Here is a 25425-nt window from a genome sequence, read left to right as displayed (position 1 = left end):
CTCATCTAGTTCCGAATATTTGTTCCGATATGTTTTCGTCCTTAGGCAACCGGCTCGAGCCTCAAATAGCAAGGCACTGCCCTTTGTGTTATCGTACAGATTTTCCCTTCTAATTTCTTTCTTCTCATTCTTGCAAATCTCCATTGTCCTTTTTGTTTCCATTCTTTGCATCCAATTCAGGGTCTCTATTTCTCTCACTTTCTTTCTGATGACTCCTGGTTGTCTATTTACAGTTTCGATTATCCTGTACTTGGTTGTCAACTTCCTTGACCTCTTCCTCCATTCTGTGTCCACGCTTTTCATGTAGAGATACTTGTGCACTTTAGCCGCCCATTTATTTTCATCCATGTTCCTGAGCCTTTCTTCAAAACTAATTTTGCTCTGTGCTTCTCTGACTTCAAAAGAGCCCAACCCATGTCTCCATGCACTGCCTCATTTGTCGTATTACCGTGTGCTCCCAAAGCCAACCGGCCTACTGATCTTTGGTTAACTTCCAAACCCGCCAATATATCCGATTTTAAGCATATAATGGCATTTGCGATGTTAGCGCTGGCACCATTACTCCTTTCCAGATTCCACGCACCACCTCATACTTATTGTGGCCCCACAGTGCTCTGTGTTTCATTAATGCTGCATTCCGCTTCCCCTTTATTTTCAGATTATCTTGGTGGTTGCTTGAGTAATTCTTTCCTTCGTTTATGTGTACGCCGAGGTACTTATATTGCTTCACTATGGGTATTACTTGCTGTTGAATTGACACCACGAAGTTACTCGTGTGTTCATTAAAGATCATAATCCCTGATTTCTCTGTGCTAAACTTAAGGCCTAGATTTGTCGCTGCGTTCCCACAGATATCCGCAAGTATCTGTAAATCTTTTTTATTGTCCGCTAGTAGCACAATGTCGTCTGCGTACATCAATCCAGGGACCTTCTGTTTCACCATTTGTCCATTACGCATGTAGGATAAATCAAAACCTAATTCGCTGTTTTCCAGTCGTCTTTCTATGCCCTTGACGTAAAGCCTGAACAACAATGGTGACAGAGGGCACCCTTGCTTCAATCCTTGGTGAATTCCCACCATTTTATTTCCTTTTCGGCCTTCCCATGCCACTTGTACTTGGTTGTCTCGATATATCTCCCTCAGCAGCTCATCGAAATCGTCATCTATGCCTTCGTATTGAAGAGTATCCCACAACAAATCCCTGTCTACGTTGTCATAAGCTCCTTTAATATCTAGAAATGCTACCCATAAAGGTCTTTTCTGAGCTACTGAAATCTCTATGCACTGAGTTAGTACAAACATATTGTCTTCTAAGCGTCTGCCTGGCCTGAACTCATTGTGTAGTTCCCCCAATACACCGTTCTCCTCCACCCACTTCGACAGTTCTAATTTTATGGCTTGCATTGCCATTCTATATATCACCGACGTTACTGTAACTGGCCTGTACAAGCTCGTCTTATCCTTATCTCCTTTGCCTTTGTAGATGAGATTCATCTTGCTTTCACGCCATCCAACGGGAATATTCTTTGTTCTAATCACTTGCTCTATGGCATTAGTCAGCAGTGTCTTGCTTTTTGGACCGAGGTTTTTGATTAGCTGTATTGGGATTTCATCGGGTCCTGCTGCCGTGTTGTTAGGGACATTTTCTGCTGCCTTTTTCCAATAAAAACTTTCTATGCTGAATTTTGATCTCTCAAGCCTCTCTGTTGTTGCTGGATCTGTTGTCTGAACTACGCTTTTTCTCGTACCGAAGTTATGCCTGATAACATCTGTGATGTACCGCAGCGCATCATCGCCTTCATAGATGTTACCGTCTTCATCCCTTATAGCCGTTTTCGAGTTTCTAGTTGGAGCTCCGAGTGCTTTTATATGGTTCCAGAATCTTTTTGGGGCGCCTTTGTCTCTTTTGTGAATGTTATGCACCCAACGTTCACTTGCGCATTTAATTTTCTCTTGCACGAGCTCACTCGCAACCCTTTTCTTTTCTCTGTATGTATTCCATCTAAGGAGCACCTCTTCTTCTTGTAATCCCAACTTTTTGGCTTCTCGATGAACCCTAGATGCCTCTTTACGCTCTTCTATAGCTTGTTTAATTTCCTTGTTCCACCACTTACGTGGTTTCCTCTTTCCAATCCAACAATTGTATTGCCGTGTCCGCCTTATTTCATGCTGCATAACCTCCACCAGTTCCTTATATTCCCAGACTGCTGTAGGAAAAGCCTCAATTTTCTTCTCTGTGTTGTTCGCGATCTCTGTTATTTGCTCGTCATTCATTTTTTAAAAACTCTGAGGCTATTGGTTCATGTTCTGCGCTGGTATCTCTCCCAAACTTTAATGCTAAACGTCTATGATCGCTTCCCAGGCTATTTTTTCCCATTTTTGTCTATTATCATTTGGTCCAGTTGTTCGTAGACCATTTCTGAGACTAAGGCGTAGTCGATACATGACTGACTGTTTCTGCATTGCCACGTTACCTGTCCATGACACTTATTCTCCCTGTTAACGACTATAAGGTTCTGTTCATCACACAAATCCAGCACTAGAGAGCCGTTGTAATCAGTATATCCGTCTAAATCGTCCATGTGCGCGTTCATATCTCCCACTAATATCACCTGGCCCGAGTTACTGAACTCATTAATATCGCTTCTAATGCAATCGACCAATTCCTTATTTTTTTTCCTGCTATCACTACCTGTCCGTAGGTAAGCTACTCCCAGCCACGTCTTTTTACCTTGCCATGTACCACTAATCCATAAATGCTCTTTACATGTCTCGTTTACCCTTCGCCACTTCAGACCTCGCCTAATTAGTACGCCTACGCCTCCGCCTTTCCTTGACCCGGTCATTCTGTTGCACCCTTCCCATACAAAGTTGTCAATAACAGGCGGCTGCTCCAAATCTCGTAGATGCGTTTCGGTCAAGGCGTACACGCTAATTGCTTCATCATTCAGTTGCGTTTGAATTTCCAGCCATTTTTCCTGCTTACGACCACCCTGCATGTTAATGTAGCAAATTTTACCTTCTCTATTCTTATCCTTTCTGCGTCTTTTCCTGACTCCTGGTCGCCTAATTCTGCCCTTTACTGGTGTTTCGCTATGTTCAATACTCCATCCTGCTTCCTGATTGCCTGGGGCCCGCCTAAAAAAGCTACAGCTCCTGCCGCGAATCGACTTCCGACCGGTGTTGCTACACTTTCACTAAAATGTATCCTGTCACGCACAAAAGCGCCTTCGCGGCCTGCTAGGTGCACTTCTCGGTTGATGTCAATGACCGTAAAATTCATTGCTTTAGCTAGAGTCCAAATTTCCCTGTTTACTGCAAGAACTGCCCTTTCAATTTTATAACCCTGCCTTTCAACCTCTGGCACCGTGCACACCGCGATTTGTACTTCTTTTGAAACATTCCGCAGGTCGGTGACCCCTTTGGCTATTTGCTTTGTGATTCCTGCTCCTCGTCCGTTCAGTACGTCAATCACTCCGCCCATTATCACCACTAGGTGTCTCTCCTCCATTGTGTCCCACATGCGTTCCTTGGCCTTCGCTATCACCTCTCTAATCGGCTTTCAGGGAAGCGCGCTAACCTGGACTCTTCGTCTGCCCCTACCCTCTCTGCTATCGCCGGTTCTACTTTACGCATGTTGGAATCCCCAACAAAGACAACTCGACGCTTTCCTTCCCCCTCACCGCCGAAAGCTGCCCCCGAAGTCACAATGCCCTCCCCTCCTTTCTTATCCTTGCCCTTGGCTTTGTTTTCTTCCCCGGCCGCGTCAGTGGTATCCCCTTGGTGACTATCACTGACGTTTCCGCCACTGCTTGCCGGCGTGGCGGGTTCGGCTGTCTCTGCACTCGCATCGGAGCCAGCTCCGTTCGCGGTGCTCGCCTCGATGCGTTCATCATTGCTTTGCAGAATGGTGGCGCTCAGCTGGATTTCTGCGTTAGCTAGCTTTTCTTCTGCCTCCTTCCTCTGCTTCTGCTCGATTTTAAGTTCCTTTTCTAGCTTTCCAACCCGCTTAGCTAACTTATCCTTGTCTTGCTCTAGGCGGTCTAGCCGCGACCCTAGCGCACACATCCTACAGATAAAATCTGCACCATTCGCTTCGCGTGCTGACTTAAACCGCGTTTCTTCCAGCGCGTAGGAACGCTCGCACTCAGAACAACGCACGCGTGGGTTCCCCCTAGTACCAACCATCATCTCGTACTAACAAGGCGTAGATGTGGGAAAAAAATTCTTTACCTACTTTTATCTAAGCGAGAAGACCAAGAAAGTGAGAAAGCCTTAAAATAATTTATAAAGATTGCTTGGCTAAGCTAACCCTCCTAAAAAACCAAAAAGTGAAATATAAAATAACAAAACTTATCTCTTTGGCACGCTGCTCCTGCTGCGCTGAAATGGCACCTCGACTCGACACGTCCGCTCCCGTCGGCTTCACTCGTGAGAGTGAAGCCGACGTGAGAGTGCGCTGAAATGGCAGCTCGACTCGACACGTCCGCTCCCATCGGCTTCACTCGTGAGAGTGAGAGTGAAGCCGACGTTCACTCGTGAGAGTTAACTAACTTTCGACGACAGCGCCACCACATTTTCGTAACGCAGGGCCGTGTTGTAGGTCTATACACAGACAACCGATGACGTAGTTGTCACGTAGCTTACGTGCACAAGAAAGAAGACAGCGGCGTTGGGTGCCGCTTCTTAACATTCCTCCCGTTTAAGTTTAGTACAAGTCAATGGTTCTAAACGATAGAGTCAGTAACGATTGACTGGTCGTCGGATACGGTGGATCTTCTCAGATCGGTGTCCGCACGCATGTAGCGAGGACTTGGAAAGGCGGGGCGGGGCCCGATGTTTTCAGGTGCTCGCACCGGAGGAAGCCTCAAGTGGTAGTCGCGTAGAGGCTCTGGTGGCTCCGCTGTTAGCCATGCGCTCCTCAGTTGGTTTCGGTGCCTGTGGTGCACGTCGCCATTGGCCATCCTCACCAAGTAGGATACCGGACCCTTGACTTTAATGACTTCCGCCAGTTTCCACCGAGGTCCTGCGACGAAACTTCGGGCATAGACAGAATCACAAACACCAAATCCTTTCACTACAGAGCTAGAGTAGCAGGCTGACGGTCTGCGTGCAGCTTGTCTAAAGCTGTGCGTAATTTTCTACCCATCATGAGCTCCGCAGGAGTCTTTCCCGACACTGAATGCGGGATGATATGTTGTTTGAATAAGAACCTAAATAGCTTGCACTGGGTGTCGTTCCCCGACTGTTTCTTCAATGCTTTTTTTACTTCCCGCACCATTCGCTCCGCCCTTACATTACTAGTGGGATGATAAGGGGCTGTGAACACCGCACGGATGCCATTGAACTTGAGGAAAGCTTGCATCTGCTCGCTCGTGAAAGCTGTTCCGTTATCGGAAACGGTAACATCCGGAACCCCGTGGGTCGCAAACAATGCGCGTACGTTGCAATTACTGCCGATGTTTTCATGGACGACATAATCTGCACATCGGCCCTGTTGGAAAATGCGTCTACGAGGACGAGAAAAACTTTGCGTTTCACTGGTCCCGCAAAATTAATATGCAACCGGCTCCAAGGCTGATCTGGCTTAAGCCAGAAGTGCACTGGTTCTTTTGGATAGCTTTGGCGGTTTAATTGGCATCTGTCACAGTGACGCACAAAATCTTCGATTTCTTTGTCCATATTTGGCCACCACATTAGGGACCTTGCCTAACTCTTCATGGCTGTCACGCCTGGATGGTTTGCGTGCAGCAAACGAAGAACATATTTTCTTGCTGCTAGAGGTATAACTACTTAGTTGCCCCAAAGGATACAATCACGGTGCGGCGACAACTCGGTTTTCTTACTTCGAAAGCCGTAAAATCATTGTGCACATGCGTGGGCCAACCAGAGAGAACGTATCTTCTTCTTTCTGGGGTTTTACGTGCCAAAACCAGTTCTGATTATGAGGCACGCCGTAGTGGAGGGCTCCGGAATAATTTTGACCACCTGGGGTTCTTTAACGTGCACTACAACGCAAGCACAGGGGCGTTTTTGCATTTCGCCTCCAGAGAGAACGTATTCCTTCACCGTGAACCTCTCTAAGTTCGGCGATGTCAGTAGCTTGAAACGGTGGACAATCCACTGAGTCCAACAGCAATACGTCACCTGGTGGTTGCGTCTCGTCATCGAGTCCGGGTGCTGGAAGACGGCCTAACGCGTCAGCGCTGCTGTTAATGGGCCTGGTCGATATTCCAAGATGCAGTCATATGTGGCCAACAGAGCATCCAACGGAGCATTCTTGGGGACACCATTTCTGGTATACGTTTCTCCCTGGTAAATAAACCAAGCACATGCTGGTGATCAGTCGTAATAATGAAGTACTGGCGGCCAAGTACTGACGAAACTTTTTTTTACGCCATACACGATGGCTAAACCCTCTTTGTCAATCTGCGCATACTTTCGCTCGCTTGCTCCAAGTGTTTTCGAAGCGTACGCTATCGGTCGTTCGGTACCGTCCGGTTCCTTGTGCGTCAGCACGGCTCCGATCCCAACAGGAGATGCATCGCATGACAGCCCGATTGGTCGCTGCGGATCATACGAGATTAAAACTGTTAATGACGCTCACATGTTCTTGAGTGCACTGAAGGCTCGGTCGTGTTGGCTATTCCAAAACCAGCGGCTATCGTTATCCAACAAACGGTGGAGCGGTTCCGCGACTTCTGCTTTTCCTTTTAGGAAGCGGCTCTAAAAATTTATTAGCCCAACGAATGATTGCAGTTCCTTTTTTTTGATGACGGAGTCGGTGCGTTCAGAATCGCTTCTACCTTGCTCGTGCTGGGATGAATTCCCGTGGCATCGATCACATCACCCAAAAACTCGATGCGCGTCTTATGGAACTCACCTTTTTCTTTGTTCACTCCTACGCATGCGTTCTGTAGACGGGTGAGCACTGCCTCTAGTCGTTCTTCCTGTTGTTCTAGTGTGTCTGCTGCTATCAAGATATCATCAAGATAGCATTTTACGCCCGAGATCCCTGCTGGCAGTGTGTCAATTGTGCGCTGAAGCAACAACGGCGCTAAAGAAATGCCAAATGGAAGTCTGTGCACTTTAAATAAGCTCTTCAGTGTGTTCACAGTAAGCACTGTAGCCGATTCATCATCTGCAACAAGCTGTTGATAGACCTGAGCCAAATCCAGCTTCGTGAACAATTTGCTCGGCGTCAGTGATGCAAAGACCCTCAGTTGTGGGCAAATGATAGCCGCTGTTTTGAACGGCCTTGTTCACTGTGCTGCGATAATCACCGCACAAGCGTATGGAACCATTTCTCTTTCTCACCACCAGGATGGGGGTTGCCCAAGCAGAGGACTGTCCTGGTTCCCACACACCTTGCTTAACTGGCCTGTCTATCTCGGCTGCGACGTCATCTCGAAGTGCGAATGGCACTGCTCTGCTCTTCAAAAACACCGGTTGTGCTTCGTCTTTTAGATCTATGTGCACTGGATCCCGAGTGCAGCCTGGCAGATCACTTCCGCACAGCTCTTGAAAGCGCTGAACCATTTCTGAACTCTCGGACACTTTTTTATTCCTTGAATTTGAATTCCTAAGGCCTGAAACCAACTTCTTCCCAGCAGGCTGCTGCCTTGTTTGCTCACTGCTAGTAAAGGCAATTTCGCACACTTTATTTTGAAGCGCACTTCTACTATTGCCTTTCCCAGCATCTGGAGTGGCTCTTTAGTCCAAGTCACGAGCTGCATCTCAGTACTCTGAAGTGCAATTTTGCCTGCGCTGCCTTCAATTGCTCGAAACGTTTCTTGACTGACCAGCCAGTGCGACGCCCCTGAGTTTACTTCCATCTGCACATCTTTTCCTTGAATCCGTACAGTGTCGATAAATTTTTCTTCAAGGTCGTGAACTTCGCAAGCCCATTAAAGTTCTTCTACTTCGTGAAGAGGTCTGCTTGTCTGATTTTGCTTTCATGCCTGTTTCTTTTGTCTCTTCTGGGCAGCAGTTTGCTTTTGACTTGACTGCGATTCTTTTCTGAAGTGACATGCTCTCGCGATATGGCCTGTTTTCTTGCAGTAGCGACATGCCCCATAATGAAACTTGCAAATTTCAGCACTGTGCTTACCGTTGCAGCGGTAGCAGGTGACTTCTCTGGATGAAGCCGGTTCCCTTGACCGCATTTCGTGGACGGCGCGTCGCCTGTGTCGCTCGCGTCACTGTGGCTCTGTGTCCCGATTTCTCGTTTCTGTCGCTGAGTTGCTTCCGCTGTCACAGCCATGTCGTACGCCACAGCGAATGTCAGGTTACTTTCTGCCAGTATATAGGCGTTATTGCACCGCCTCGTTGTTGATGCCGAAGACGACACGGTCTCGCATAATCACGTCCAGTGGAAGGGTCTTGTTTACAAAACCGCAGTTTTCAGCCAGTTTTCTCAGTGCTGTGCCGTAGTCTGCGACGCTTTCCCCTTGAGCTTGGTTACGTTTGTAAAATAAAGATCTTCCGTACAGTACCGACGGCTTCGGATGCATGTGTTCGCGGATCGCTTTCTTGATACAATCGTAGGTTGCAGCTGTCGGCCTTTCGGGTTTCACCTGCGTCACGATGAGACTGTACGTTTCTTCTCCGCAGGCGCTGAGCAAAACCTCCCACTTTTCTTCGTCCTTTGAAAGCTTGTTCGCTTCGCAGTACATTTCCAGTCGCTCCCCGTGCTCATCCCATGACGCGCTCGTACCTAGGCGGTACTCCCCGATGCTGCTGACTGGCATGGCGCCGCACGCATTGCTCGGGCCTGCGCCGGTCCGCTGCCTGCCTCGTCGCCAATTGTAATGGACGTTACTCGGAGTGAGATGATCAGCAACTGATTAAAACCTTTATTCAGCGGGCTATTTTATGCACAGACAACCGATGACGTAGTTCTCACGTAGGTTAAGTGCACAAGAAAGAGAGCGGCGTTAGGTGCCACGTCATAACACCTTTTTTGTCTGCTTAGTGCTAAAGCACCACAATGTTCCTAGGTTAGAATTTGCTCAGTACCAGAGTAGCAGACTGCCACATGCCAAAATGACTCAATTAAAATTGAGAAAAACATAACCATATGTCAATACAGTGTCAACCTGTTGATACACATTGCTGATGCATTTTCTGCTAATCGATTGGATATTGAATAAGACAATAAATCATGCAGCAACAAAATGGCTTATATTGTAAACTTGGATTCAGTAGCAATCGCCACTGAGACTAAGACATTATATTGTCATGCTAGCATGAAATTGACTGAATGCCCTGAAAACATTCGCTGAAAGCATTTTTTGCCGCGTCAATACCAAACAATTTCCATAACTTGAATAAAAAGCGAATTTCTAGATGCACAAGCAAAAAACTGCAGCTGCTATTTAAAAATTTTCTCTGCAAATGTGAAATTGTAAAAAATGTGCGATTACGGTCTTTATTGAAATTGTGCAAAATCATTTTGAGAGGAGGTTCACGATGTCATGATTAAAATTGCAGTGGGAAATGCACTGCGTGAATGTAATGCGTAAAAAAATTGATAAAAGTCCGAACTTACAACAAGCTGTTGATAACGTGGCTATTTCCTCTTTGCCATTCTTGAGGAAGACATTCAAGAATTGGGACAGTCCTGCTTCAATGTTGTTGATGATATCGCATTTGAGGAGTATATCGAAATCCATAAAAAGCTGGAAGAAGATTATTAATATTAGTCGCTGTCCATCTAATAGAACACATCTGAGCATACCGATGCCTCTGTTGACAAGAAAGGAAAAAGCACTAATGCTTCTGTGACATTCACGGTTCGCAGCTGCTCCTGACGTGCTCTGGCTGTTAAAAGCCGCGGCGGGAGCTCTTTGTCATCAGATGATGTTGCATTGGCTTTCAACCAGTCTGTATGCCTCGCCACCGACTCTGTAGTCTCCCCGTGAACAACAAGGTGGCTGCAATCCTGTAACATGTCAAACAATAGATCTACGCCTAAGCATGTGTTGTCTTGTTTGCAGTTTAAGAACATTCCGCGACTGAAGACATGGCAACTATGTCCTTGGCTTGATGCTTTTTTTTCTACGTTAAATTAAGCCTTGCCAGCCTCCCCTATAACCTAGCTGTACGAGCCTGTTAAGATGATGATTTACAGTTACTTTAAAGCTGCCATTTAAAATTTTGCACAAGATTGCAACAGCTGCAAAATTGCAGAAATGTAAGTATGATCAATGACACAAAAAAATTGTGCGAAGTTACAGCAGTGTGTTGACTTGAATAACACTCACACCTTGGGCCTTGCATTATGCATGCAGAAAGATCTTACGAGTCTTTACGATCTTACGAAATTAGTGCCTTTTATTATGACAATTGCAGTGCAGATTGCACAAGTGACCAAAGTAACAATTAAAAAAACACTTCTTTGGCTTAGTAAGTGTGACAGTTGCAACATGAACTCACAGGCAAGTGATTGATGATTTTTTTGCGTGTGCCTTCCTGGGGGCCTCACGTCCTGGTCGCAGACTTGTGCAAGAACTTCTTGATTTCCTCCATTTCCTCTGTGGAGCACTCCACCTTTTTTCGCATGCTCTTGAACTTGTTTCGAATGGTCAATACCCACGAATCCTGTTAAATAAGAAAAAAAGAAAAAAGAAAGTCAGCAATAAGTGAAGGACTAGGGACAACATTATTATGAGATGCGTTACTTTAAGCATGCGACGATCATTTTTTATGTAATTCTTCCAATCCCTAGCTAAATGCAGAATAGTGCATGGAGCACTTCTGACCAGCAGATTGATTCAGAGTCCTTTAATTTTATAACCAATTACAACAAAAGTACACGAGCTCATTATGCCCGTTTATTAACCTGCCTGCTTCGGAAATTTCTACTTCAAAAAGCGCCAAAAGTATCCTCTACAAAAAACTTGCTGTGCCAAAGGGCCACAACCCGTCTTTAAGTTATCAAAGCTCTTCGTTGCATATAACTCTAGATTGGAAGTTCATTTTTCTAAATATAGAAAATTCCTGTACATATGTCACAGGACACTAATCATTATAGAAATCTTGCCCACGACGCTACTGCTTCCATGCATTTCCTCCGTCATATGTGGGTATTTGCTCACAAGCTGCAGTGCTGTGACTCTGTACAACTGCCTTGATGGGTACCTGTGGTGAACAAAAAGATAAGTTTGTATTCCACTAGAAACTACAGCCCACCAGTGTGTGCTGAAAAGTTTTCTTCACAATTTTGAAGAGCCAAATATTTATAGGCATTGCATGACTCGAACTTTATGTTGGTTTCATTAAAACTGTATTAATTTCACACGAGTAAAATATGAAGAGGTTAGCTTGTGTTATGCATTGACCAATACACTGCACATTGAAAAAAATGTCACAGTTTCGCCCTAAGGGCGAAGCAATGAATGCTATAGCAACACAGCAATGTCATACGAAGTAAGGTGAGCGGCTTTGGTAGCAATATGAATTGTAGTAAACATGAGCTGATTAAGTAAGCAGGTGTGCTGCGGCGTAAGTAGACCGACATGAAGAGAGACTCGATGACCACGAGAAGGCACGTGTGAAACGGTGGTGTTGATGAGAAGCGCTTCCCGTGGGTAGCGCGTGCGAAGGGACACACCTGTATCGCTGCACTGCCGATCCGGGCAGCATTGCATGTGTAGCGTGCGTTGGAAAATGTGGCCCGACTATTACTAACTGAATGAACAAGCGTGGTGTGAGCGCGCACAAACAAACATGAATAGATCACACTGAATGACTGCAGACAACGACCGTCAAAACTCTGGCAGCAAGCGGATACGCCGCAGCGGCGAAGATACGTGCGGTCTATCGCTTCAATGGAAACTGAGCGGCGAATGCACGGCGCATAAAGGTCAGAGCCGTGTGGAGATAAGAGACGGTGCGAGCGAGCGACGAGCGCGGTTGTTGGCAGAGAGGAAGTGCGCCCCCCCCCCTCCGCTCCCTCCGGCGCTGGCTTCCCGCTTCCTTGCTTGCGCGTGGGAGATTGAGTGCGTTCGCTCTCCGTGATAGCGCGCGTCCCCGCACGCTTCCGCTCGGGCATACGGCACGCGGCGAAGATTTTATCTATAGGGAACCTCACGGCGACGGCGACGACGACGGCGACGCCGACGGCAGAAATCCGGTTGAAGTGTCCATATAATTGCTATCGCAATAATAAATGTGATTTATGCACTCTGATTAATGAACCCGGCCTGGGAAAAAAAGGATGATTTGGGCATTGCTTTCACATGTTTATTAGTGCTTCCAATCAATTCGCGAAACTGGTTGTGCCATGAAACATGTTAGCTTTATTCAGAGCTTTGTACAAAACAAATTACAAGTACATATAATACATTACTTGAATATAGTATGCACATGTCATTTGTTTATGCCTATTTAAGTTTCTGGTAAGGGTGGGCTTGAAGGAGAGGAAATATTGTTACCTCGCATTACGTTTCCTGTGCAAGGTCTTTATTAAACAGACATCAAACAATGCCCAAGTCGTACAAGGTGAAGGTAGCAAGGTCACAAAAAAAGTAATGACTTGTACCATGAAACCAATGCATACCATGCAGTCTTATAGCACTCTTGAAGGAGCTTGTCTACAACAAAGCACCGAAGCGAACTACTGGTAGGGGTTCCACTGCCGAGCACCCTTTCGTAAGGATGAAAACATGGGAGCTTAAATTCCAGATAGCTTTGTTTGTTGTGCAGGGGTACAGTAACTACGTCATGCTCGCCAGGAGAGCTGCAAAAAGTGATAGTTAACTCACTTTTTCATTTATGACCGTTTAACAAGGAAACAACAAAACATCTCAAATTGATTATTTGAGTTCTCTATTATTCAGCAAACCAGTAAAAATTTATTCAACACTTCTTAATACGACATAACTTAAGGTGGAGAATTAGCAAATTAACTTTCTTGGAATGCAAATGTTCTTTTTTGACACCAAAGATGAAAGCTTTTACAGGTCATATGAATCAGTATGACGGCATTCAGATATTCCAGTTGAAAGACAGAGTAGTTTTAGAGTATCCCAGTTGACTTCTCACTACCACTGCAGTTCTTTTTTGCATGGTTTGAATCGTTCTTGCTGCCTGTTGTTTCACTCATATTGAACCGTGTACCGCCTTTAGCAGGTCTACGCACATTGTTTATAAATACTAAGTAATACCAAAGGTAATTTGATTGCATAAAATTCTAGTTTAAAAATTTAAGTAGGTTTTCTCCACAGTATTCAAAGCACATTTGGGTTGCAATGAAGTAGACCTAGACTAGCTGGTCTACGCCAAGGTACGAGTGCTTGGAGCTTACTCAAAAGGGCTAGAGCTGTAAATTTTCCAAGCATGTGGTAACTACTGTCGCACCAATAGTGCAGAACAAGCTTTTATTGTAACACATTTAAAAAGTATATCCTCTCTTAATAAGGCAAAATTGTTTACAAAGAAGCTGCTCTATTAGGGCTCTCTCTCTTTTTTAGAGCAATCAATAAAACCTGGGTGGTGCAGAATGTGCCGAATATTGGAAACCTGGGAAATTCCAGTTTTACCTAAACTAAATATATATAACTTTGAACGGTAATAAAAAACTTGAATAGCATATATTGTTTTTGATGCAGCACAAGAAGCAACCATATGAGAAGAGTCGGCCACTTAGCACATAACAGAGGAGGCACTTGGCAGGTCGAGAGAGATGGCATCATGGGAGCTTGTATCCTGCACACACTGCAATAATAAGTGTTTACTAATAAACTATGAAATGTGTGCAACAGTTGCAGAGACAATAGAATCATGCAGATTAATATGGGCAGCTGTTATGCATGCATGTTTCCAATATTTCATTATGCTAAGACAACCGCATGATATAAAGCATGATGATCGCACAGTCGTGAACAGTCATTGGTAGGAGTGCTCACATCAGTAGGAATGGCCACTTTTCTGGCCACTTTCAGTTTAGCTTTGTCGGACACTCGTGTTCCTTCTTCAAGGTCTAGAAAGTCATCAAAGTCAGCATCATGTGTCCGGATCTGGAAAACACAGGTCCTTTTAAGGGCAGCCTCCAGAAACAAGATGATCAATACAGGTACATTGCCACCGAGATGTAACCAGAATTTGTTGTCTTTTTTTTTGGGGGGGGGGGGCGTACGCACACTTGACCGGGGACGTGGGAGAGGCAGGCCGCATACTAACATAGGTTTCTTGAGCGCATGCCCGTTGTACACCCCCCCGCTCCAAGCACCACACTGGCTACGCCACTAATTCCTACTTAAGTCACACTCCCCGCCTACTGTTTTAGAAGGACGGAATCAAAACGAAGTTGAAGAAACAGAGAAAGGAAGCTTAAGAAAGAAAGAGCAAGATGGCAGGCCACAAAAGAGTACCAATATAGCAATCGCAAATATAATACAGTGCGCGCACGTTGCAGCAAAAAAAGACCGCACACGTTGCAGCAGTCATTACAAAAGACTGGAAAAGAAAAGTACACATAAAAAAGAGCAATGCGCTTCCGTTCTTTGTAACAAACAGAAAAAAAGACGCTCTAAACTGAACATATCATTCGCGCACATTTTTTTCGCGAGGTTTGCTTAGCCTCTTCTCGCAATAAAAACCGATACCAATCCATAACCTTGGGGTATAAATTATCTGGCGTCAGGGAAAAACCGAGCCACAATGTCGGGACATAATAAAAACCCAACGCTTGTAAGAAATCAGACATAACGCCAAAACTCACCAGCGTGTTGTCCCCGACAGCGGTGAAATTTTCCAATGCTGCGACTAGCTCGCTGTAGGCACCGGTTGGGAGGCACAGCTCTTTTCTTTCACCTGATTCCAGTATGGCCAAGTAGGCGACGGCGTCTCCCATTGTGCTGGGGCTCGGGACAGTAGCGGATGCGCATACAGGTTGAGCAGCTTGGACAAGCGCATCGCAACCACGCGCGCGCACGCAGCCGCGGCCAAGTTTCGCTTTCGCGTACTCGACGACGTACTTTAAAGCGCAATTAAATCAAAGTTTACGCCGCGGGGCTCGCGATTCCGCCTTTTAAGCTTTTTCAGTCATCTCTTGTAATGACATCTAAATAAGGTTAAAAATGCGTTCGTAAGGCACAGTCGTTGTTCATTTCTTTGTCTTTTCATGTGTCAGCACTTAAACAACATATAAGATATATATATAAAAGAGATATATTTTACCCCTATACTGCCTTTTTTTCCTGGTATAGTTGTGTGCTGCGCTGTCTAAAGGAGAAGCATATTGTTTACGCGAGGGCGACAAAGGCTAATAAACTGTATAACCTCGCCTTCTGGCCACTAAACCAGGCTTTTTCTTTATTATGTTTCCTAGTTTGTTTTAGCACACAGAGCTTGGAACTTAGTTTTTTTTCTTCAGTAAAGCGTCTAAGTTAATATTGAGGTCCATGGCACCTTGGCGAGTGCGATTTTTCACAGAGAAAGTACCTTATGTCATACGATCACATAAGCAAACTTAAGGCGCGTCTATCTATCTTTATTTATTTTTAGATGCGGTGTATTGTCTTGCATGTTCACGTATCGTCTTTCACAAAGGAAAATACTCTGTGTGCGGCCCGTTTCCAGCTGTCCTAACTTTCTATTTTTCGACCTCCCGCTGTAATCTCTTTCTATTTCTCTTTAAATGCGGTGCATAGTCTTGCATATTCGCGTTTTCATACCGCCTGAACAGAACGAAAATACGCTATGTGTGTCCTGTAATGTCCATCCCGTTTCCACCTGTCTGAAATTTCTGCTTTTGCTAAACAGCTAGACGTGAGAGCGACGTGAACAGGACGGAAAATAAAGCCCTGCGCACGCTCAGGCTTAGCATACCGCCGCCTACGCGTCTGGACCTAACAAAAATACGTGAGCATGTCATTATATATATCGCGATTTAGGCCGCGGTTCGATTGATTGGGCCCTCTTGGAAGTGCGTTCGAATGACTACTGCGGTAAGTTAGGGCGGCAAGTCGGGGCTTTGAAATGTCAGCCATACGTGTCATGAATTGAAGATCACATCTGCATGGTGCGCCGGTGACTCATGCAGTTGCCGTTTGTGCATGGCTTCAATGCGTTTTTCTCACCGAAGGAACATAATACGGTTTAGCGCATGAGCAATGGGTTTTTATACTATGGAAGTTCACATGTCGGGAACGCCTTGAGGCAAGAATTAACTGTTTCGTGAGTCGACCCACGATATCAATAATATGTGACAGATTGCCATGCGTTTCTTCAGATGGTATGATCGTGCTATAAGCTTTGTACAGCTCTAAATAAACAATTATCTGAATATATCTGAAATAGTATAGGCGACGATATTGCGGCCGTGTTGCCTGACACATAAATTGGACGTACAGGTGACTGCATGTGCAAATTAGTTTGTCAAACAAACTGCAAACACGAGCAGTTTTCACATGTTCATTCACAATCGGGAAATGCGAATATATGTGCCCTAGCTCTATATATGATCCTGTAACGGTACGTAGCATTCCGTTCATATGCGATTTCGTCTCCACCTCCCCCCGAGATTGCCAGCACTTCATCGCTCACAATACAACTGTGAATCAGCAACACACTGAAAATGTTTTATTCCTAACGTCACACTGAAGCATAGAGTTGAATGTTTGTTGTACCTACCTGCAATGTGTTTCATTTGCCATTTTTAACAGCTGAATCGTCTTTTTTGTGTGCATGTGCATTGGGCTATCAGCCAAATTTTACTATATATCATTAATCTTTGAAATTTGCACAATAAGAATTCACAGGACAGATTTTTCCACAGTGCCTTGTTTACATTTAACTACATTTCTGCATACTAGATAGCTACAGCACAACTTCAACTGAAGGTACTGTGCTTGTTGGAAACGCCATGTTTTCACGCTAAGGGTTGGCACTTGTAAATCATGTAAGAGTTTTATAAGCACATCGGCACAGCGGCATCTACTGTTATTTTGGGTGTATATTTCTGAGCAGCTACACACATCCAAGCAGAGGTATTTTGTGCTGTAGGCGAAACAGGTGTCTGCCTAGGTGTGGCACTTCTAAATGAACATAGCACGCCTAGTTGTCCTTCACCCCACTTTTACACGTAAATTTCACTAATGGGCAATGGACAATGTTGGATTCTGTTGAATATTCAATGTCGAATGCACTTTGGATGGCTGACTGTTGAAAGAATTAACTGATACCGGCAAACCTGTGCACTAACTTCCCGTTTTAATTACTAATGCCTTAGAATCTGTCTTAATTTTCCTTATCTGATACGCCTAAATTTGGCGTCGGATTTACCTGGGGTGGTAAAACACCTTGAAATGCTGCTGCATCCACGTCAATGTACTTATGTCCAGCAAACACTTTCTAAAATTTGTGTCTCTAAAGGTATCAAAGGGGGATTAGGAGATGGGGTGGACTACTGCACGGTCTGCTCTCCCACACATTTCAGGAGCACTTTCACTGCATTATATCTGACCAGGCAGCTAAGCAGCAGTAAAGTGACCTGTTTTTCAGCCCTTTGCTCCCGTCAATGCAGAACATTCGAAAGGTCCTGGTTGCCTTTACAATAAATGGGAACATTTCGTGCTGTAATCTGCTGTTCAGTGCAGACATGTTTATTTGACTTTCTTGCTGCATAATTCCTATATTGACACAGACATTATCATAAGCTTTATTAAAACACATTTACTGAAGCACATTCGGTGCTTGCTTTAGTGGAAGCCCCCTGCGCCAGAAAAGAAATAGGAGATATTTATAAAGCATATTTCCTTTTCTCTAATTGCAGCAGATGTCGTGTAAGGTGCCTGTGTATGATGCAAATAAAACCACTACATCTTTATTAAATTTAAGGTTTTATTACTATCATCCATGTGAACTTGAACTCTTCCTCATAAAAAGCTTAATGCATGCAAAAAAATAGAAGAATAAGAAGATATATTAAAGGAACACAATTCACACTCCAATATGCACTGCGACCTTTTCTTTCATACTATAATGCGGTTATCATAGCAGCTAGTGAGGGCATGTGATGTTGTTACCTAATTAATATATGCCATCTAGCAGTAAAACATCAAAGGTTGCTCCATTAAAGCTGCAATGATTTATTGCTTGCCTTAATCATCACTAAGCTCTCTACCTTCCGGTTAGAAAAAATGCGATTTACCTGCAGCATCTAGTGTAACATAGCTCACGCTGCTCGCTTATGTAAGTCCCTTGATGGTACATCATCTTATAAGGGCCTTACGTCAAGTGCTCTTTGATTGACAAGCTGAAGTTCTGAGTGCGAAATGCATGTTTTATTCATGCTTCTAAATCGGGAGCGACAGTTTATTCAGAATGCAGTCAAATTTTACGCATGATTCGTAATTTTGCTGCAGAGCTCTTTTAAACTTTTGAAGTTGCGTGGAAATATTAGAATGTATGCCGTTAGTATTTAGCAGTGGGAGAAATACATATTAAAAAGCTTTCTTGAGTACTTTCCTATGTTGACCAGGGACTTCTTATGTGAATAAATGCAGAAATCTAGGCATCACAATTACTAAAACTAATTCTGAAGGCTTCCTGTCATTCACAAAGCAACAAGTAACATATAACTGCGAGTAGGTCTAGTTGGAATAGATTCATTTTTATGAAATAACCTATGATACGCTTTTGAGATTGGGCGATCCAACACAAAGTTACTCACTTGTAAATGTTCTCCGTTGATTTAAGATGGTGCTTAGAGCTGCCCTACTGACTGTTGACTACAGTTGAACTACAGTTGAACTACAGTTGACTAGGGACCCAAGAATTTGATAAATAAAAAGTTATGTTCATTTAAACAAATTTAAAACTTTTTGGCCTGCTGCTTTCAGTGCGCTTTGAAGTTCATTAAATAAAACAAGGATTTTCATCCGTTTGAAATGTATAGCCTTCTATGGCAAAGCTATATGCAACCAGAACAGGTGCTAAAAGATGCTCACGGTATACTATACGTGATAGCCAATTCATTACAAAGCAATTAATGTTTGATATCCAGTTTCCTTGGATTTTTACAGTCATCGCATTCATGGCTCTGATATTCCTGATGTGTATGCTCTGGGGCGACTCCTCTCTCCACCAAGGTGGTGGAGAGACAAGGTGGTAATACACGAGAGTGAACGCATACAACCACCAATGGTGGTGGCTGTATGCATTCACTCTCGCGTATTATTGATTGGCCTTCCTTGCAGTACCACACAGGCAGAAATTAGGCATGTTATTTTCCTTTCTGTATATAATTCTGGTCACATGATTCGCAATTCCATTTTGTACCACATTTTATTTCACTATCGTACATTTCTGATGAAAAAAATTTGGGTTCTCTTGAAAGAACTTGGCCAAGTTTGTATGTACGGTTTACGAAATGTTGTTTTGGGGCACTAGATGAGACATGTCCTTCTCTTTGTCCTGTAATTATGTACTTGGTCCTTTCATGTCCTGTCCTTCTCTTCGTATGTTTCTTCTAGTGCCCAAAACCAAGGGAGGGTCTTATGAGTTGTCTCATACTGAATACAAGCTTTAAAACGAATATAAGAACAGAAATTTCTTATTTGCTATTTTAAGTGATGGAATTAATAGTGCGAAAATGGCATATAAATTATTTTTACATATTCTACTGTATGCTTACATGATTATTCGTAGACATGTCCATGGATTCAATCTACCTCAACTTATTCGGAGCCTCAAAAAGAAAAAAAAGTAGTGTAATTCTGTGAAATTTTATAGGTGGAGGTTCACGCCCTTTCATTTGTTCCATGCTGAAGTAAACAATATAGACGTGAGAACGATGTAGATACATTAGAGAAGCTTTCATCATTCATATAACGTGTCAGCACCAATTAATCTTTATAGAAAATGTTATATTAAATACATGAGCAGAGCTGTTAATGGGCTGTTAATGGTTTCATTGTGACTACTTTTCTATAAATGCTATATGTCGTATGGCGGACGAAGCCGGCGAGATCCGCATCGATGCGCGCATGCGATAATCGAGTTCTTTCTTGCCTCACTACGTGCTGGTAACCACGACATATTACAATAGGGCCGTTTCGTGTGGTTTGCTATTCCGGCTTGGACAAAGCCCCCTTCGTTGGGTGCCGCCTCACATCCACCGCACCAACACTTCCTAGTAACCTAGCTGTCTAGAAGATGTTGGCCGCACGCGATGCCGGCCACAGATAGACTTCAGACTCAACCCAGGCGGCGCTGCGGAAAAACCCGCCACCAGCGCCCCCATCGCAGCCTTAGCGCAAACTGAGTAGTGCACAGAGAGCTGTCCGCAAGCGAAGCTGCATAGGCCACAATGGAGCCCCCTCTTTCGGCTGTGTTGAGGCACGGTTTACTAAAAATCAAGGATCTAGAAAGCTTCTTCCACCCATCCACGCTTCGGAAAGGGAGAAAGCTCAGCAGAGCGAATTACGTGTACAATGTAAAAGAAGTTTCAGGTGCTATTTCGGCGCGCGGCAACTCGCAAGTACAGCGAGCATCGTATGACATTGAGTTCGAGGTTAGCACTCCGACGTCCGTTCTCTGGCGCCTAAATGTGGTACATTTGGGTACGTACATAATGTCAAAGCGATGAAGTACATACGTGATTAATTCAGTTAGCTATGTAGCTTAGGGTCAGTGGTACAAAGCTCCCTTTATCAGGTGCGAATGACCCTGGCGACCTTCGCCTTTTCAGTTGCGGTCTCGCTTCAGCTCTCGCTTCCTGTTCGTTCGAGCGTGTTATAGCGCATCTTCGAATGTTCTCTTCACGGTTGTCTTCCCCTATTGAAAAATTTGTACGCGAATTGTGCGAGAAATGTGCGAGATGTATGCATATCGCACAGATTTGACGAGAAGTGTGCGATGTGCTACGCACATTCAACGAGATATCGTAGAAAATGTGCGAGATCTGTACGCATGAGCTGCGTAGACTTCACGAAGTGTACGAGATGTATGCATGTGCGAGATGTACGCATGTGCGAGATGTGTGCGATGTGCTGCGCCAACCTAACGAGATTCTGTACGAGGTGTGCGAGATAGCGTGTGATGTGTACGCACTGTAGTCACATGAGCAACGAGATCTTGGCCGATGACTACGAATTGCATACAAAGTGCATACACCTAAGTCGTAGTGTATACAAAAGCTCGTGAACGACAGCAAGATTTTATGATGAATGATTTGTAGCGCATGCAAGGACATAATCAATGTGCTGTATGACGTCGTTGAACCATTGTGCCACATATAGCAGCATAAACTGCAGAATGAGTAACAGCTCCAGTGTTGAATTTCTGCAATTTCACATAATGGACACACACTTCCCCATCAAAGCTCATGTCAGTCCTAATGATGCAATGATTTTCACTTGGGGACATATTCTCGGATAATCACTTACGGCAATACTATTGCCTTCGTGTGACGCATTGCTCAACCAGCCAATAAGCGCGCACTGACAGTGATATAGCCAAAAGCTGTTGTCCGAGAGTACGTCCCTTGTTCAGAGTGGATCACCCGAAGCTTTTCATGCAATATAGGGTTGAGTACCTCCACAGTTTCGGAAAAAAATGCTATAGGTTTGTTTTTATGCAGCATAAAAGAAGCTGGCAATGCGATTATAGCTCACTGAAAACACATCCAACACGGACGAGTTGGCAAATGATTTTGCCAACTCGTTGGCAAAATCATTTGCCAACGTTGGCAAACGTTGGCAAACGTAGTAAAAGTTTGCCAAAGTTGGCAAACGTAGTAAAAAAAAACTCGTATTTGCCGCTCAACAGCGGCAAATATGAGTTTAACGTGGCAACGGAGCATTATCTGTGTATATAGTGCACAAAACGGAATTTGAAATTCACGGAGAAATAACTAAGTAGTTCGTGCAGTGATGGTTCAGAACAAGGCAACGCTTTCCGATTCGTTAAAAGCTGACATTGAAACGAACAAAATGTCAATGTCCCTACATTCAAGCAGGGTCGTTAAGTGACGAACATGCAGCATATCCTGGCGTTCGCGCACGCCGGAAACAAATTAAAAAACACTTTTGCAAATCGCTGACACAATAACGACGCATATCAGACACGCGCACGCACGCACGCACGCGCACACGCACACACACACACACACACAGAACACAAGCAGTGTCCGAAAGCACTCGTGACAGACAGTGCGGACGTTCTCGCGCGATGGCTAGAACGCAAATCGAGCCGGCGTGGCAGCAGCGTCCGATGCACAGACGGCACTCCTCATGAACTATACACATCCGCAAAACGGCACACAAGCCAGAACAAAGTGCGTCGACGACGCCACTCGACACCAAATGCGTCGTCGATAACGCCGCATTAAAACACGGACACCTTGTTGAATTCACAAAGATTCACAAACCAAACCACGATATGCTGCGATTTAACGGCCCTGACCGGTTGATACGGCTGCTCCGCAGGTTGCTGTCCTCGATGTTGAAAGAAACGTTGTTGAAACACGCCGCATCACTCGCATAACATGTGAATACCAGCCGCCACCATCCATGCGATCACACACCGTGCCGAGGAGCCAGAGACCAACGTTGCCTGAGACGACAAAACGGTAGACGACGATGTAAACAATATGGCCGCCATGACGTTTATCCGGCTCTTGCAAAGCTTCCGGTGCCTCTATCTTGACGAAATGACATCATTTTCCCGTGTTCGGCTGTCAAAATGTTACCAGTGTAGAAACGTTGGGCTGTCGGTATGTGAGCGCTGCATGAATATTTTCCTTGCGGACGGTCGATGTGGTAGTTTAATCATATTTACGCTTTGCCGAGAGAAAATGTGCTCTTTTTTGTGCGCATCAGCGATCGCTAAGCCCCTGAGCCTGTGCAACGCTGCTAGCTAGCTGTATCTTTCGTGCGGTGCGGCGTTGTTGGTCATCGTAGTTCGGTCCATTCGCGCTCTTTGTTCCCGGCTCATTAGCAGCCTCTGGTACTCTCGCCGATCTCGAAGCGGTTCACAGTGCACGGAAGAATGTGTCGGAAATTGTACTATTACGTTCATCCGCAATTTAACAGTGTTTATGCCGGAAGGACAGTTCGTGCAGTCGATGCCGCCGGACCTGACACGTAGGAGCGTTTGCCGAGTATGTCTCGAAAGGTAAGTCCGGCGCTTGGCGCGTTTTTATAGTTCGTGTAGTGTGCCTTGTTAGGCGGAGCACAAGATGATTAGTACAGCGACAAAAATTATAAAAGTGATTTTCTAATGTTTGGTATTAATTTAATAATAATAATAATACTAAATGGTACACATTTAGCAAAACGTTTTATGAAAATTACCCTCAAACAAGTATAGGATGTTGCCAAGAGCTCCATATATTGTTTCTTAGCTTTCTGTTATGAAATACACTAGCGCCGAGTATCGTTTAGTCTGAACGGGTACAAAAATTGATGCCGCGAATGTCACTGCTTCTGTACGTAATTTCTCAGCAAGAAGTGGTATATATATTTCTAGAAGTACGTTGACGTGTTTTCTTCACAGCTAACATCTGCGCGAGACGGCACCACATTGCTCTGTCTGACTCATGAGCACATTTTAGCTTGTATGCAATTTTTTCTGCTTATATATTATCAAGACAACATGTGTTTCTTGTGTTGAGTGTTCTGTATGTCATTGTGCATTTGATAGGTTAAATAACTGTCCGTGATGTCAGAATGAGCTGGCTGAGGTCTTTTCACAATTTAACGCAGTGTTGTTAAATCACAACTTTGCAGTTTCAGCAGTGATTGCTATAAACTGAACATTTCTTATTGTTTAGGGATGTCACGATTTCGTGAGACGGAGGCATCTCTGCACCACATGGGAGCCTGTGTCAAAATGCAGTCTGACCAGCCCGACAGGGAATCTGATCTGCTTGCTTTGACAAGGTGTGTACAAAACAGTCACTGCCACCTATGAGTTCTAGGTTCTGTTGGTATAATTCGTACGTGCCATCGGTCCTGAATCTTTTGGTGAGATTTACGAATTTGGACTCGTTCTACAATTTTACTATTGTTGCATTGAGTTATGAGAATGAAATCCTATTGGGAATATTTGTAAGAATCTTGAAAAATGGGGTGGTATGAGATTGCAAAATTGCATGTAAAACAATAAATGGTGATGGCACTTGTGCTGCTTTATTAGCAATGCCAAATCCCTAACGAGTATACCAGAGGGGCACTTCCTACCAGGCCCGATTCAGATCAAAATTAGCTACTACAATTGGCTTCCTCGCGCAGCTTGCACAAAAGAGCCGCACAAAAGTGAGAAATTGCACAAAAGTGAGAAATTCGATCCGGATTGGGCTTGATCGCAATGAAAAGTGCACTGTATGACAGCCGTATTAGACGAGCTTATTGAGATAAGTTCGTAAAGCCGGCTAAATCGGCAACAGCAAAAGCACTGAAAAAAGCACACTGGTCTAAAAACAATGTTGTCAGTTTCTGCAGTTCCAAGTTAATGGTTAATAATGTGTATCTATTGAACAATGTAGGCGCTGAGAGAAAACTTTAAGAAAATACATGCTGACTTTCCAACACAGCATTGTGTCTAGGATTTTTGCAAAATATAAAGTTCACAGGCTGGCAGGTTTGGCATAACGTACAACACTTTTGCTTTAGATGCCATATTCATAACTTCCAGTTTCGACATAATATTCAAGTACTACTTGAACTGTATATTTTAAAATATCGCCTACCTTCAGTTTAATCAATATACCTAAGTAGCCTCCTCTTAGTCAAGTATAATTGGGGGCTTGAGTAGATATGCATGATATGCTACTTACTGACTGTATAGTGACGTATTTTTTAGGAACTCTGTTTTGAGGCACACATACCCTTTTATGTCTTGTTGTGAATTGCCCGACGAAAGCAGAAGGGCATTGCAAGTTATTGCACATATTACTGCACTTAATTCCTTACATACATGCCTGCTCCGATTCTGTGTTCCTAGATTTATTTCTCTAAGTAGTCATAAATAATGTATTACACTTTTTTTTCTTTTTTTTGGGGGGGGGGGCTGTTCATTGATTCCCATTCCTAAAGGGACGTTGAAAGAAAAAACCACGAAAGGTGGCTTGAAAGTGTTTGAATTTTCTATTTAACCTCTTATTATTCTGCTAAAGCACTACCAGCATGAACACGTTTCTGCTCACTTTTATAAGCTAGCTGCCAAATAAGAAACCACAGTGTGAAAGAGTATTTATTTATTTTTTTACTTGTTTTATTGTATGTTCTTTATTTGGCTCACAATGTTCTACCTACCACCTTATGCAGTACTCCAGCTGGAGCCTATGAGGTATGTTTATAAATGAATAAGTAAATTCCTGAAGCTTGCAACAAACCATGAAGCATAACATTTAAATGTAGTCAGTTCATAATACATCCCTAGAGCAGCATAGCATCAAGCTTGAAGCTGATCTC

Source organism: Dermacentor silvarum, chromosome 1 (genome assembly GCF_013339745.2).
Source record: "Dermacentor silvarum isolate Dsil-2018 chromosome 1, BIME_Dsil_1.4, whole genome shotgun sequence".
Lineage (NCBI taxonomy): Eukaryota > Metazoa > Arthropoda > Arachnida > Ixodida > Ixodidae > Dermacentor > Dermacentor silvarum.
Note: the sequence above shows the minus strand (reverse complement) of the source record.